This window comes from Narcine bancroftii, chromosome 7, assembly GCF_036971445.1.
Source record: "Narcine bancroftii isolate sNarBan1 chromosome 7, sNarBan1.hap1, whole genome shotgun sequence".
Taxonomy (NCBI): Eukaryota; Metazoa; Chordata; class Chondrichthyes; order Torpediniformes; family Narcinidae; genus Narcine; species Narcine bancroftii.
This window is the reverse complement of record NC_091475.1, coordinates 13505220-13521227: the sequence shown is the minus strand read 5'-3', so window position 1 is coordinate 13521227 and position 16008 is coordinate 13505220. Positions and strand designations below refer to the sequence as shown.

General features: G+C 38.0%; 1 protein-coding gene across 13 annotated transcripts in view; it reads right to left on the bottom strand.

The window, feature by feature from the left end:
• The window catches only part of dyrk1aa (dual-specificity tyrosine-(Y)-phosphorylation regulated kinase 1A, a), a 225845-nt gene that overhangs the window by 193274 nt on the left and 16563 nt on the right, over nt 1-16008 (bottom strand). Inside the window, exon 1 of one of the 13 annotated variants that reach the window (XM_069888863.1) lies at nt 8601-8622. The exons of the other annotated variants lie outside the window; for them this stretch is intronic. The gene's annotated coding sequence lies outside the window, so the exon portion shown is untranslated. Of the gene's footprint in view, nt 1-8600; nt 8623-16008 lie in introns of those variants that run through there. 13 annotated transcript variants of the gene reach the window in all.

Here is a 16008-nt window from a genome sequence, read left to right as displayed (position 1 = left end):
ACAATCCAAGCCACAACATGGACAAGACAAAGGAGATGATCGTGGACTTCAGGAGGACCACTAGACATCAATAACTCCGTTATGGAGAGAGTGGAGAACACCGTTCCTCGAGGTTCACTTAACTAGTGACCTACCATGGACATATATATCCTCACTTGTAGGAAGGCACTTCCTGAGAAGACTGAAGTGGGTATCTACTGGCCACCATCATAATAGGGTACATTTGCTACAGAGAAATGGATCAGAGGTCAAACCACAGAACCATAAGAGTGGTAGAAAAGATCACTATGGTCTCTCCCAACTACATGATCTACTGGGATCATTGTTTGAGGAGAGTGCGTAAAAATCGTTGTGGACACACAGTATACTTCAGCTACTGTCATCAGGAAAGAGATAATGGAGAATCAGAGCCAGCACATCAGGCTGAGAAACCACTCCTTCCCACAGGCAGTGAGAATGCTGAATGACCAAAGGAACTGCTCACACTATCCACCCAAGACCCTCCTGTTTATGAAACTATTCTTTTTATTCGTGTATATGAATATTTGTCCTGCATATGTATTGTTAGTCTGTATGTGTTATGTCTGGTCGTGTGTTTGCATGTTTTGTACCATGGACCGGAGAAAGCTGTATAGTTGGATTGTCCTTGAACAATCGGATGATAATCAATTTGACTTGACCAAAACACATTCTTTCTCTTGCATGGACAGTATTCAATTGGGTTAAGTGAAACTACCCATTATTATACATGCTCAATTACTAACAGTTTGCTTTTGACATTGTTAACTAGTGGTTTGCTAATTGCAACCTACTTGAATTTTTAGCTAAAAGGCTCGTAATTTTTTAACCCCTTCCCCAATGGAGAATACAGCAGAAACATAATATTAAGTATTCCACCTGCAATAATTTGTATCAAACTATTCTACTTTATATTTTCTTTAATTCAATGCAACATCCTATTTCTTTGTGTTTTGGAACAAAAGTTATCCCTACCACTGAGACATCTCTCTTCCATTGCTCATTAAAAAGCCTACACCACTTTGAATTGGAAAACCATATGTTGGGATTGTAATCATAATTGCCTCCCATCAGATGGAACTTGCATCCTAGTCAATTTTTCATTTTATTGTTTGCTTTCTTCTTGGTACTGCTTGGATTCTGCATGTGCATTTAATGGTATATGCAGCTTTTTGCAACCATCAGCTTATACTGAAACTTGGATCATATTATGCAAAATCTTAAATGATTAAATTCAAGTATTAACAAGTCAATAAATCTGAACACCAAATAACCATTGTTAATTTACATGGTTTTGTTACTAGGTACTTGGAGATGGGATAAAACGGAAATTGGTTCTGGATGCTATCAACATGAACATGGCAGCAAAATGCAAAGAAATGTCCTAGTCCTGATGCTGAGCTGATTCCAGAATCCACAAAGGAGGCCTTGCATCAATTGATATTCTGCTTGACATTCTGTGGAATACAACTTGCATTGTGGAAAATCAAATTCAATAAATGTTTACGGGCTCTCCAGGGAAAATAATGAACACGTCTTAAAAGATAACAAACCTGCCATTTTCAATCTAATGAAATTGAAAGATTTGTGCACAAGCTTTGTTGGCTCAGGTTTACTTTCCACAATGAAAGCTTCCAGAGGCCAAGTTAACTTTAGAGTGTTGACAGTACAGTAAATACAAAATTAAAAATGTCTTCCATCAGCAGGAAACAAACATCAACTGTAGCCACAAACTCTAACCTTTTACAGTAATAATGTATATTCATTAAATTTCTCACATTAAAGTACCATAAGTAATTTAGTTATCAAAACACAAGATTCTATTTAAAAAATACTGTAACCATTGAAGAGGTTAACTTTTTTTTTAATAAAGTCTCAAGTCAACAAAATCCCACATTATTTTACGACTGAATCAAAATCCCAAAAAGACTACATATACAAGTTGGTGAGTTACTTGGCAACTGTCAATTTTCCTCGTTGTGTACACAAGTGGCAGAATCTGGGAGCTGATGGGAAACTTTAGGAAAGGAAAACCAGAGGTGTACAATCCAGTGATCATTGAGGGATCACAGCTGAGTAAATTTAAATTCTTGGGAGTCACCATCTTGAAGGACCTTTCCTGAACTCAACACACGAATGGCATCAGCGCCTCTACTTCTTCAGGGGTTTACGGAGGTTCAGTATGTCATCGGAAACCCTGGCCCATTTCTACAGATGTTTAGTGGAAAGTATGCTGACCGGCTGCATCAAGGTCTGGTATGAAGGCACCAATATCTCTGAGCAAAAAGCAAAAGATAGTATACATAGCCCAGTACATCACAGGCAAAACTCTCCTCATGGAATGCTGCTATCCAAGAGCAGCAGCAATCATCGAGGATCTACACCACCCAGGACGTACTTGGTTCTCACTGCTACCATCAGGAAAGAGGTACAGGTGCCACAGAACTTGCACCTCCAGATTCAAGAACAGTTATTACCCCTATAGACTCCTGAATAACAGACTCATTTAAGATCTCTTACTTAGTTCATTGATTATGACTGAATTTTTTTTTGTACTTGTAGTTTACATTTCTCTTTGCATACACATTTCCTTAGAGTTCAATTTACTTTTACCGATAAGTAGAAATTCTGCCTAGCCCGCAGGAAAAAGAAATCTCAGCGTTGTATGTGATATCATGTATGTAATAACATGTGTGTTCTCTGACAATAAATTTGAGCTTTGACTTTAAACTTTGATAAGTTGATAACAAGAAAAAAATGGGATTAATGGAGGATTGATTTGAAACAGGTGGTTGATACTTGACATGCTGAAGGGCATGTTTCTGAAGTGTCAATAACTATGACAAAGATGCTGTGGTTAGCCAATGTAAAAGACAAAACAGTTTTCAAATCGAAAAGCACCTCAATATGCGACTTTTATAAGCAGCTATTGCTGCTCTTCTACATTACTTGCGTTCACTACACCCATTGGTCAAAAAAAAATGCTTCAGCTCAATCAGAAATATTTTAGCCATGAACAATTTTTTTTGGTACAGGTATTACATTAATCTTATTGGATCTGTTCCATTATAGTCACTTTTATATCTCATATTGTACAGACTATTTAAATAATTAATCAGTGATTTATTGTTGCAAACAAGGGTAGACAAACCCTAGTTGTGCAGGTTACGTAGCGCTCTTTATGGTAAAGAACCAATGTTTCAGACCTGACCCCTTAGTCAAGGTATGAGCAAAAAGCAGACCTGTTGTTTTCCCCAGCACTTGTGTATTAAACTACAATCATACAATCAGCTGATGTTCTTGTTCAAATGAGAATAGGTATGTCATTTAACAATTATTTTAAATATTATCACCTAACATCACCTTTTTTTTGAAAATATTTTGATTTCACCTCTGCCCAGAGGGTTGGGTTGGGGGTGTGTGTGTGTGCGTGGGGGTTCAGGTGTAGTGTCCACTACTTGAAGAAAACATGTCAGTGCCTCTACTTCCTCAGGAGTTTGCAGTTTTGTCATATCATCGGAAATCTTGGAAAATTTCTCCAGATGTGTAGTGGAAAGTGTATTGACCAGCTGCATTTCGGCTTTCTGAACAGAAAGCTCTGCAAAAGGTCGTGAATACAGCACAGTACAACACAGGTAAAATTCTCCCTACCATTGAGAACATCGACATGGAATACAATTATCAAGGATCCACACCACCCAGGACGTGGTCGGTTCTCACTGCTGTCATCAGGAAAGGGGTATAGGTGCCACAAGACTCTCCAAGTTCAAGAATAGTTGCTACCCCTCAACCATCAGATCCATAAATCACTGACTCAGAGGCTCATTTAAGGACTCTTACCTTTCTTATTATTTATTACTGAATATTTATTTCTCTCTTCTACAAACCTTTTTCTCTTCTTGAGTACAATTTACAATTATTAGTCTTAGAAATTCTCCCTGGCCCAAAGGAAAAAGAATCTCAGGGTTGTATGTGATGTCGTGACTGAACTCTTGACAAAAAATTTGAACTTTTACTTGTGTATTGACCTTTCCTCATTTGGCTAGATATGTAGGAATCACTTTAAGAAATCCAAAGGATAATCTTACTTGCATTAGGGCTTTGGACTGCATGTGGCATGTTAAGTGTCCAGTTCTGCATAAAAATGTATCCAAAATCATAAATATAATAGAAAAGTGATCTTTTAACTTTGGCACTCAGTATTTTGTAAAAGGTGTGCAGCAAGCATGATCTGTCATCTACTGGTAGTTTACAATTTTGCAAATAATAACACATGTTCTATGGTTGGGAAATTTCTTTACATGCAAAAGAATAGCATTACAGTGAGTGGCACCTACTTTCGGAGCATGTGTGTTTACTTAAATATTTCCATTCAACTTAAATGCCCATAATATTATTTAGAGAGTTGGCCTGAAAAGGTATGTGTTTACATAACTGAAGATGTTCCAAACAACCTGTCACCTCTCGCCTCGCAACTTGCCAAAATTGATTTTGGTTGCCCAATTAATTCAAAACAAATGCATGAAAGAATGAAAACAATAAAGTAATACAGTGAATGAAACCCAAGTCGTGTCAATCTTAAACGTATATTATGACTACTTGATGGTTTCATTGGTTAACACATGAAAAGCAATGGCATATTTCCTATATGCGTTACTGATAACAAGTGCAAGCTAACAGTCCTCAAAGAGGGCAATGTTTAGGTCAAACTTTAAAAAGGAGCAAAAGAGCCACTGGAGGAACCCAGTCGATCATGCTCAAGTGCTTTCAAGTTCAAGTTTGTTATCACCTGACTGCATATAGAACCAGACGAATTGCATTTCTCATACACGCATGTGCATACACACACACACTGCACATAATAAATATAAATATTTGGTGAAGATTTACTTAGTTACAGGATACTTTTCATCAATCTCACAACTGTAAGATGTTCCTGTCCCTTCCTCTTGGTGGTTGTGGGTCAAAGATACTGTATGCTAGATGGTTATTGTCATCAATAATTCTGCAATTTTGAGGTTGGTTATGGAGAAAGTCAACTCATGTCTCAGGAAGCACCTGGGCTCACTTCAATTCATTAATATCAAAACATGTCCACAGCAGATGCCATTTGGCTGGCCCTCCATTCTGTTTTAGATTACCTCAACCACAAGAACCCTAATTGCAGGCTGTTTGTCAATTACAGCAAAGCATTTAACACCAAACAAGCAAAACTAATAATCGAACTCAGGGACTATGTTCTTCCATTCTCTCTTCTAGCCAAATACATCTCCTACACAATCTACAAGTTGCTGACAACATTTGTTGCCAAATATTAGGTAATGATGAGTCAGAATACAGGACAGAGATTAAGAATCCAATTGGGCTGTGGCAGTACAACAATTTTGTTCTCAACGTCAGCAACCCCAAGAATCTTATTGTGAACATCTGGAAGGGGAGGCTGAGGGGCCACTTAATGCCTTCCTTGTTGGGACAGTAAAGGAGAGAATTAGTACCTTTAAGTTCCTGGGAGTCCACACAACTGAGAAGCTTTCGTGGAGCCAGCACAGAGGGAACCATGAAGGTACACCAATGCCTCTACATTTTAAGGAAGTCTGAGGAGATTTAACTCATCAAATACTCTCTTGAACCCACACACATGCTGTGGAAAACATACTGAGTAGTGCATCACAGCCTGGTTTGGAAAACAGTGTGTCCAGAAATGCAAAAAGGCTATATTAAATGGCAAACCCAGCTAAGTTCATCATGGGCACTAACCTCCTATCCAATCTATGAGAGGGGCAAACAATATCATAATGGATTCAATGATCCTGGTAACAATTTCTTCGCAGATGTTCCCTTCATGTTCTGCACCACAAATTTAGGCTCTTGATTTTCTCCCCTCAATCAGCCATCAGGCTAATGAACCTCCCCATACTACCCTAACTTTAAACTACTCCAGGACCATTAAAAGATGTCTATGCTATTGAAACGTCCCATTTTTTTTTGCATTAACTGCTTAACTACAACTATACTTATCTAATATTTTATGCATATTACCTTTTTGTCTCATGGAGCTAATTGTGTTCATTTATTCTATCGTAGTTGGTATAGTTCATATACCTCTATGGCTGTAGCAAGTAAGATGTTTGGTGCATCTATACATTGTACTTGTGCTTATGGCAATAAACTCTCAAATCATATCCAAGCAGCATCTTGCTACCTTGACCTGTTCAGTGCATTCAGCATTATAATTTATTTTACTTCTCCAATAGTACACTATTTTGCTTCTACATCTTATTCAGAAGCAGACTTGAAAAATCGATCTTTCTAATCAACATAGATGGAGATCATTTCAAATGAGAGTCATAGCGAGTGCCATAGACTCAATGAGTTAGTAGCTTCTTTCTATGAAGAAACTTCTATGATTACATTAAGAACATGTCAAAATGTAGTTCCTTAGATAACATCTATGCCTGGATGCAAGCAAGACCTACATAGCATCCAGGCAGAGCCGAAGAAATAACTAGTAACACAAGTGCTTGGCAATGACCAGCTCCAAAAAGAATATCTCTACTTGCAACATCATGGGAGTCAACAATGACTTGAAAACTAAATAATCCATAAATATTACGGCTATAATTACCAACCAAGAAGCCATTTCTTGATGAGTGGCTCAATCCTGAACTCCTCCAAGCTACAGACAGTACTTAATCCATTTTCCTGGATGAATTCAGGTCTATCAATCCTCAAGCAACTTGGGATCACCCAGGACAAAGAACTAACATCTTACATTCTATTTATTCACTCCCATAGCAATTGTCCTGCATCTTGACTTATCTGGAGTTAATCTTCCAAGCTTCATCATTATCACCTCTCAATTCCATGAGCTCTTTCACCTCAAGAACGACCAGCAGAGACATGGGAGCATCACCACCTACAATCTTCCCTCAGATTCTGCACCGATTTAGAAGCATTGTCATTGCCAGTATCAAATATAGCTCTGCAACAAAATCCCCGCATTACCACTGGTAGTAATAAAGTTAACGAATACAACCCAAAAGCAATTCACAATGAGCAATAACTTCTGGCCTTCCAACAACGTCCCAAACAATTAGCTTTACAACAACATATCGGAATGGTTTTATTCAGAACCAGCATTGTCCTGGGAGTCCATATTTCAGAAGAGATTTCCTGTGAAGAAGGCACACCAATGCTTCTATTTCTGCAGAGATTTGGCATGTCGTCGGATTCCCTATCAAATTTCTACAGGCACACTGTGCAAAGTATAAGCATCATAGCCTGATTTTAGTAATTCAAGTGTCCAGGATGGCAAAAGGCTGCTCTGACTTCCCATCTATTGCAGAAATTTATGCGAGCACTGCCTCAAGAAGACAGCCAACGTCAGAAAGGACTCTTACCACCCTAATCACATATCTTCTCCTTGCTACCTTCAGGAAGTAGGCACAGAAGCCTGAAAATCAACAACTCTAGGTTAAAAAATAGCTTCTTTCCAATAGCTGTCAGCTCTTGATATACTCAACTGCACCAACAGCAGAAAAGGATTGTCTGCACGATTGTCAGTGACTTTTTTGGACTAATATGATATGGCTGTGAATATGTATCTTCTAATGTATTTATTATAATTTTTAATTCAATTAACTCTTTTTTTAACAAGTACCCATTCAACTGCAGCAAGAATTTCCATGCATATGTACATTGTATAATGTATCTGACAACATTATTAACACCACTCTTCAAAAAATTTTGCTTAATCACTGTAAATAAAGTCCCCATCACCCTGGTCACAACCTTGTTTGTTTCAACCTTCAAGAAGGTACAGAAGCCTAAAGACATGCACCCCTGGGTTCAAGAACAGTTTTTCCCCATGGCCATCAGGCTCTTAAACCTTTCCTTTGTTCAAAAGTCAAAATTCATGTCACCACTAAAAGGCATGTCTGCACTATTGCAATACCACTTTTCATTCAAAACATTATGGTGAGCATTTCTACTGGGATAAAATGCATACGAGGAAGCAGGTCCCCTTTCCTCTACACCTTAAGATGTTAAAGTTATAGGAAACTGCAAAGGAGATTTTTGAAAATTTGGAAAGTTTCCTGAGTGTTTTCACATTTTAGCTACATGACCATAAAGTTTTATTTACTGTAATTAAGCCAACTATTTTCAAGAATGGTGATTGAGATTGCATGATAATGAATGTACTGTTAAATACATTATACAATTTACATATTCACCAAAATTCTTGCATTATGACTTCAAACCTAAATTATAGGTCATAAAATTGATTCAATGGCAGACAATTTGCTCACCAGCACCTGTGCTCTGCGAGAACGCCCAGCTGAGAGTCATTTTTAATTCCACTCACCATTCCTACTGCCTCATCCACTGCCAAGGTGAGGCCAAATGCAAATTTCAAGATCAGCATATCAATATTCCACCAAATCCTCAATGGCATCCTCCAGTGGTCTCTTCCCCTACCTGGCTCCTCACTCCAATTTTAATTTGCCCAGTACCCTATGACCTCTTAGCACCTCCTAAGGCCTACTGCTCTCTTTTATAAATTTGCTATCGCCTCAACACACCTTAGTCTTGAAAAAGGGCTCGATTCTCTCCGTGAATGCTGCCTAACCTTGCTGAGACCCTCCAGCTTTTCTTTGTATAACTCATAACATGCCTCACACATCACAAACTTAACTACTGTATGAGAACAATCAGGTCATTATTTCATATGAGGTTTTCTTTGTTCTTCTGATTACAAAGACTTTCCTATACCTAGTCAAAAGTATTTTTTCTAATCATTTTCGGTCGTTACCTGTATCACAATCCTGCAATTCCAATGCCATGTTAAAAATTTTGGTGGATTTCTTGGGACCTGTGACAAGGAATTGGCACTTGTCACTGGAGTGTTAAGAAACAAACATAAGCCTTTTTCATATTGGCTAACCAGTAAATTGGTTGTTCAATGAACTGGTTTAAGAAGCCATTTTTGCCATTCACACTGGACCAATGTTAGCTGGTTCTATGCGCCTTTTCACACTCACCACCTGGCATCCCAGAGCAGTGGGGTGCCTATCCTCCATCGGTGACATCCTGAATGACGCATCAACCGATCGATGGTGGACCTGCCCTCCAATAATTCTTTGCAGCAGAGAAACCCCGCCCTGATACTTCAGTAGGTTAATATTGGTCAGCACAACAATGGGCTGAAGGGCTCATACTGTCCTGTACATAATGCTTAATTATGTTTTAATTAAGCATGAATAATTGTTTAAATACAAGATCATAATATATTGATCAAGATTTAGATAATTGAATACGAAGTTAATGAATGTACTTTTAATACTTTTTTAATATTTTGTTTCCTTCACACTCCTGCACGCACGCAAATACATCATCAATACAACATTAATTGGTCCCAGAATGCCACTGGTCTAACCAGTACACTGATTCAAAATGAATTAGCGATAACACACCCTACCTAAGTGGTCCATCCCTGGGATGATCTGACACCTGTGTGCTGATTTGCGAGCATTCACACTGGCATGTTAACCAATAGATTGGCATTTAATTACTAAGATAAAAGGGCCAGTGTGAAAGGGGCTATAGATTCATTTTTAAAAATCAATGCGTTTCCAGGACTCAGTGCAGAATATTCAATACCTGTATATTGGCATTATGATGTCAATATTTTGCTCATGTCTGCCTTTCAAAATATCATTACATATCCCGCTTTTGCCTCCAGTTATAATAAATTTATGGGAGTGATAGCCAATTTGCCCTCCGAAGAATTGAAGAAAAATTTCCACGAATGGAAATTCACCAACAATTAAAATCGCTTGAAATACACACCATTCATTCACAAAATGTACTTTTAATTTTAAAAAAGTGCACTGCAGTTTTTTTTCCTTCCCAAGACAAAACTACAAAGCAATGCTAAAGTCAGAATGACTTCCTCAATTAAAAATTAGCTAATTTTTTCCCCCACATTATACTTAGCTAAATTGTTATGTGTTGCCATGATTTTTCCTCCTACTTTTCTTGTGTTGGGTTCAGGATAGGTTTGCCCCACTGGGACAGGGAAAAGATGGTAGGAAAAGGGAACCATGATTGACAAAGGCAGCTAGTTAAGAGGAATAAGGAAAGATTGATATAGGAAGCAAGAAACAGGAAGAGCTTATGAGAAGTCTATGGTAGTCAGGAAGGAGCTTACAAAAGGACTTAGGAGAGCTTGAAGGGGGTATGAGAAGGCCTTGGTATGTGGGATTAAGAAGAACCCCAAGGCATTCTATGTATATGTAAAGAACACAAGGATGGTGAGAATGAAGATGGGGCCGTTAAAGGATAAATGAGGCAACATGTGCTTGGAGGCGGAGGAGGTTGGGGATGTCCTAAATCAATATTTTGCTTCAGTATTCGCAAGAGAATAAGACCTTGATCAAGGTGAGGTCAGCTTGATATACCCCAGGTTCCTGTGGGAAGTGAGAGAAGAGATCGCTGGAGTAGTAGCTATGACCTTTGAGTCCTCTTTGGCCATAGGGGAAGTGCCGGAGGATTGGAGAATGACAAGTGTAGTCCCCTTTTTTTTAAAAAAAGATGGGGAAAATCCTAGGAATTATAGACTGGTGAGTCTTACATCAGTGGTGTGCAAACTATAGGTGAGAATTCTTAAGGATAGGATCTATGAACATTTGGAGAAGTACAGAATACTCAAGGATAGTCAGCATGACTTTGTGAAGAGAAGGTTGTGCCTCAAGAGTCAAGTAGAGTTTTATGAGAAGATAACAAAAGAAATTGTTGAGGATAGGGCAGTAGACATGGTCTACATGGATTTTAATAAGGCTTTTGACAAGGTTCCGCACATCCAGAAAGTAATGACTCACAGGATCAGTTGACAATTAACTGTATGGATAAAAAATTGGCTTTCTGGAAGAAAGCAGAGTAGAAGTATTCTGCCTGAAGTTCAGTGACTAGTGGAATACTGTAAGGATCTGTTCTGGAATCCCTGATCATTCTGATTTTTATAAATGACCTGGATGAAGAGGTAGAAGGATGGGTTAGTAAGTTTTCAGATGACATGAAGATTGGAGGAGTGGTGGATGGAGATGAAGGTTGTCGAAGGTTACAAGAGGATATAGACAGGATGCTGAGTTGGGCAGAGAAGTGGCAGATGGAGTTCAATCCAGGTGAGGTGATGCTTTTGGAAGGGCAAACCAGATGTCTGAGTGCAGGGTTAATGGTCGGTTACTTAAGAGAGTGGACGAACAGAGGGACCTTGGGATCTAAATCCATACATCTCTCAAGATCGCCACACAGTATATAGGATAGTTAAAAAGGCCTGAGATGCTGGGCTTCATTAATAAAGGGATTGAGTTTAAGAGCAGAGAGGTCATGTTCCAACTCTATAAATCTCTGAGACCACACTTACAGTATTGTGTTCAGTATTGTCACCTCATTATAGGAAGGATGTGGAAGCTATGGTCAGGGTGCAGAGATTTACCAGGATGGTACCTGAATTGGAAAATAAGTCTTATGAAGCAAGGTTAGCAGAGCTGGGACTTTTCTCTTTGGAGCATAGAAGGATGAGAGGAGACTTTAATAGAAGTCTACAAGATTATGAGAGGCATAAATAGGGTGGACAGCCAGCATTTGTTTCCCAGGGTAGAAAAAGCAAATTCCAGAGGTCATGTGTACAAAGTGAAGGGAGGAAGGTTTAGAGGAGATATCAGGGGTGCTTTTTTTTAAATATACAGAGTTGTGGGTGCTTGGAATGCCTTGCTGGGGATGGTGGTGGAGGCTGAAACATTAAAGGCATTTAAGAGACTTCCACTTGGAGGATTCAGCCAGATAAGAACATTCCACATTGGACAAGATCAGGGTCAACTCTGATGGCATCCAACAGTTCTCAATAATAACAAAACACCCATTAAAACTCAGCACTCATCTAAATATGCTGTTTACCATACCATGACCTTCTTCAACCAACATCCACTGGCATATCAAGTCAACTAATGGGAACTAGCTGTGAACCTTAATCTCCAAGGAGATGAAATATTATATCACAAAAACTCGGCAGACTTAGACAATATTATAAAGATACCAGTCAACGTAACTATGTCTTATCCTTCCTCCATATACTCCATAAATTTGGAAGCAAGCATTCTACTGATTTTTCAGTATAGTCAATCTCTCTACAACTGTTATTCACAAACCTCTCACCAGAGAAACAAGTACAAAAATGGTCTAACATTTTAGAGCAGTACTGAAGGAAAACTTGATTTTGGAGTTGACCACTTGGGTGGATTTCCAGTACCTATGACATAATTTTGCCTGAGAAAAAAAGTTACCACTTGCATCATGGTCAATACTTACCCAAAATTACAGTTAAGTCAGATGCTAAACCTGACGTGCAAAAATCTAACAATGTAAATTAGCCCCTAAAGTTTTAAAGCATTTTTGAGGATCGTAATACAGTGCAGTTGACCCTATATTTCCACCATTCAGGTTATGGAAATCCACCTTTATGGAATTCACAAATTACAACCCAAAAATTTGAGATATAGAATCAATTTGCTTTCACAGAATTTGAGAATTAAAATGCAAATAAATCCACAATTATTTTTAGTCCACACATGTAACTGGGATGTGGTCGCCATTATGGAAACCTGATTTAGAAAGGGGCAGGAGTGGCAGCTCAATTTTCCTGATATTCAGGTGCTTCAGCAACGACAGAGCTGGGGGTAAAAGGCTGTTGTGCTATTGGCTCAGGAGATTGTCACAGCAATAGTCAGAGCTGGCATTGTGCAGGACCTCATTCTTTCTCTACTCATTATGCAGAATCAGTGTATCATCCTCTTGCTGTTTTTGTTCCCCCCTTTAAAATGTTCTGCAATCCATCAATTACATCTTTGTCCCTGGCACTTGGAAGGAAACATATCATCCAGATGTCTCTTTTGCATCCACAGAACCTCCTGAGCACCTCCCTACCCTGACTGCCAAGCTTCTACCTGAGCACCTGCTCATCAATGCCCTCAAGTCAAAACCCCAAAAGTTCACTGCCACACTGAACCACTCCTACAATGGTCACTTCACAGTGGCTGCTCCACTCAAGCTATTTCTTCCTTTTATTGGCGACAGGGCCAACCCAACTCCTTTATATCTCCTGCTTCCAACAGCAATCATGTGCTCCTATTGATTACAATAAACAAAAGAAATCCCAGAATCTTGTGATTAAATCACAATGGTTTGTACCTTGTGCACATCAAGAAATAATAAATTTACGAAAAAGGTATTCCTATCTTCAGTGGTCATCAGAAAACTAAGCAATTTTGTTTTATCCTTGGAGGAATCTTATTTCAGAGATTCATGAAATTACATTGCCAAATAAAAAATTTTTGACAAAAAAAAACAAAATTATGCATTGTACACAAGTACTCCTTACCATTCCATCAATGAGATAAGAAGTCAATAATGCTTTACCAAACAGGTTAAACCAATGAAAACTAAAAGTTCAAGAAATGAATAGGAAAATAAAAGTGAAAACAAGAAACAAAGATATCACTTAAAATTCCTTTTGCCTAAATAATAGAATACCGATGTGGAGTTATATGTAAAATGAAAAGAGCCATGAACTTGAAAAGCCATTTTCATAACCTCTGGATATTCCAAAGGCAATGAAGTATTTTTCAAAGCAATTTTCTTCCCTTATCTAAGTTTTTCCTAAAACTGCTTATAACATTACCATGTGATTTTTGTCAGTGGATCCAACTATCTGGGACTATTGGCAATTTCTCAAATTGATTAAAAATGAAACCAAATTATGCAAACACAAACTATTCAGTGCAATAAAAGGCAATTTCTTATGGGGTTAACCCTATTTTAATCACATTGGCTTCAAATTAAATAAACAATTTAAGTTTCTCCCACCTCCACAATACCCACCCCCCCCAAAAAAATAATTCTTTCTCCGCTAATTTTCCCCAGTATATAGGGAGGAAAAAATTAAAACTGTAGCCTATGTAGCTTCTTGTAGCACAAACATTTTGTAGTCAGGAGTTGCTATTGCATTGATGTTCTTTTGTACACCTAGAAACAAAGTTTAATGATCAGTTTTTGGAAAAAATTAGAGTACAGTAATCAACTAAATTAGTTTATGGATTATTATATATTCTTTTATATTAAAACAATTTTAAACTTTTGTTAAATAAGTTCTGATTTTCTATCATATGACAAAATGGTTAAAAAATCAAAACTGGAGATTCTACATTTAGCATTGTACATTAGCATTGGCTGGATGAAAACTCAAGTGTTTCAATAATATTGCAAAAACTTTCAGTTTGAAGTTTTAAGATTTCATTATTTCCACAGCTCCAATTAATAGATTTTACAAATTCTATAAGATACAGGGATTTTACTTTAATATGAACCAGAAGCGAAGTCTAAAGCACAGAAGGTATTCACAGATAAAATCAGGGTAACAAAAATGTTTTACAAGTATATGAATGAACGGTCAATAACAAAGAAAGGAGTGAAGCCAATTAGAAACCAGTTTAGGCATGGAAAAGGAAGACCAGTGGTTGCATAAAATGCGCGGCTCTGAGATTCCCACATTGCAAATCCAACAACAGCACTTCGACAGGATATGTCAAGTATAATTGCAGGTGGAAAGAATTAATTTTCTGTCCAAAGACCTTTGAATCTTGTTTTTGTCTGTGATTAAACATTTGGAAATAATTTAAAAAATATAATAAATAACAACCAGCAACTCCATTAAATTAATGGAAGAGCCCAAACCAAAAACATTTCCAGCAACTTACTGCACACCTCCAGTGCTTTCTCAACTTTCACACTAGTGGCTGGCAAGAATGCAGTGCTGCACACAATGTAGCTTAGTCAGTGCTGTATGGTAAATACAGGTCCGAGTACCATGTATCTGAAGTTGCGAAAACTGAAAAGATTCAAAAACCTAATTTTATTAGCGCTGACATAACATCACAAATGGAAAAAATATTCAACACCTAACTTGCCCATGTGGGGCTCTGACGCTGTGTGGGCAATATTACAATACCAGTTTAAAAAAAAAACACAAATTTTTGCTTCTGTCTAGGAAGATGCCAAACGGAGTTGGTTCCAAGTCTTCAAAATCGACTGCAAGCCAGAGTCGGCGATGAAGATTCTATTCTCAACATCAAGTGCGGTGCTGTCCGGCTCCTGGAGCTGGGACCTGCGGCTGCAGTTGGGAGGTGTCAGGAACCAGCAGCAGAGATCAGGTTTTTTTTGGGGGTAGGTATTAAGCATTATTTCACGTGAATTTTCCATTTGTGGCGTCATGTCATTGTTTGCTACTGTTGTTTAACCGCTGATACAAATATTCTGCTTTGTTCTGAAAACCAAAAACCCCAAAATGTCTGGTCCCAAGCATTTCAGATACAGGGTACTCCACTGGTAAGCTTTCGGTAATCTTCTAAGCGTGCAAGTTCTTTGTGCACATATACTACCTGGCATGTCATTTTCCAATAGATCTAGCTTTATTTCAGATTTCAAATAAATGAAGAATATCATCTTCAAATGTTTGCATTTGTATTTATATTCCCCTCGTTTATAGAGAAATACAGTAAAAGAAAGAAGTTGAAGCACTGGAATGAGTACATCCAGATTGGCAGATGATAGGTCAGAGCACTGGGGGAGGCTGGTGCTACACCTACCTCAAAGTAAAACACAACCATGACAGCCCTCTGAAAAACAGGGAATTCCACTTGAATGGAAGTCCACCAAGAACAAATCAATGATTAAAATCTTTTGTATGGAATGAAAGAACACCATTTACATAGTTTACATGAATCAAGAGAAAAAAAATGCACTGGGAGTTTTTTTTAAATGACAAATCTGTAAAGCAAAACCAAGCATGGATTCAGGAGAGGGAATTTCTCTGCTATAGGATGCAAACTACAAATGGTTTTTTATATTTATGTCCATCTAACTAGAATGCAATCA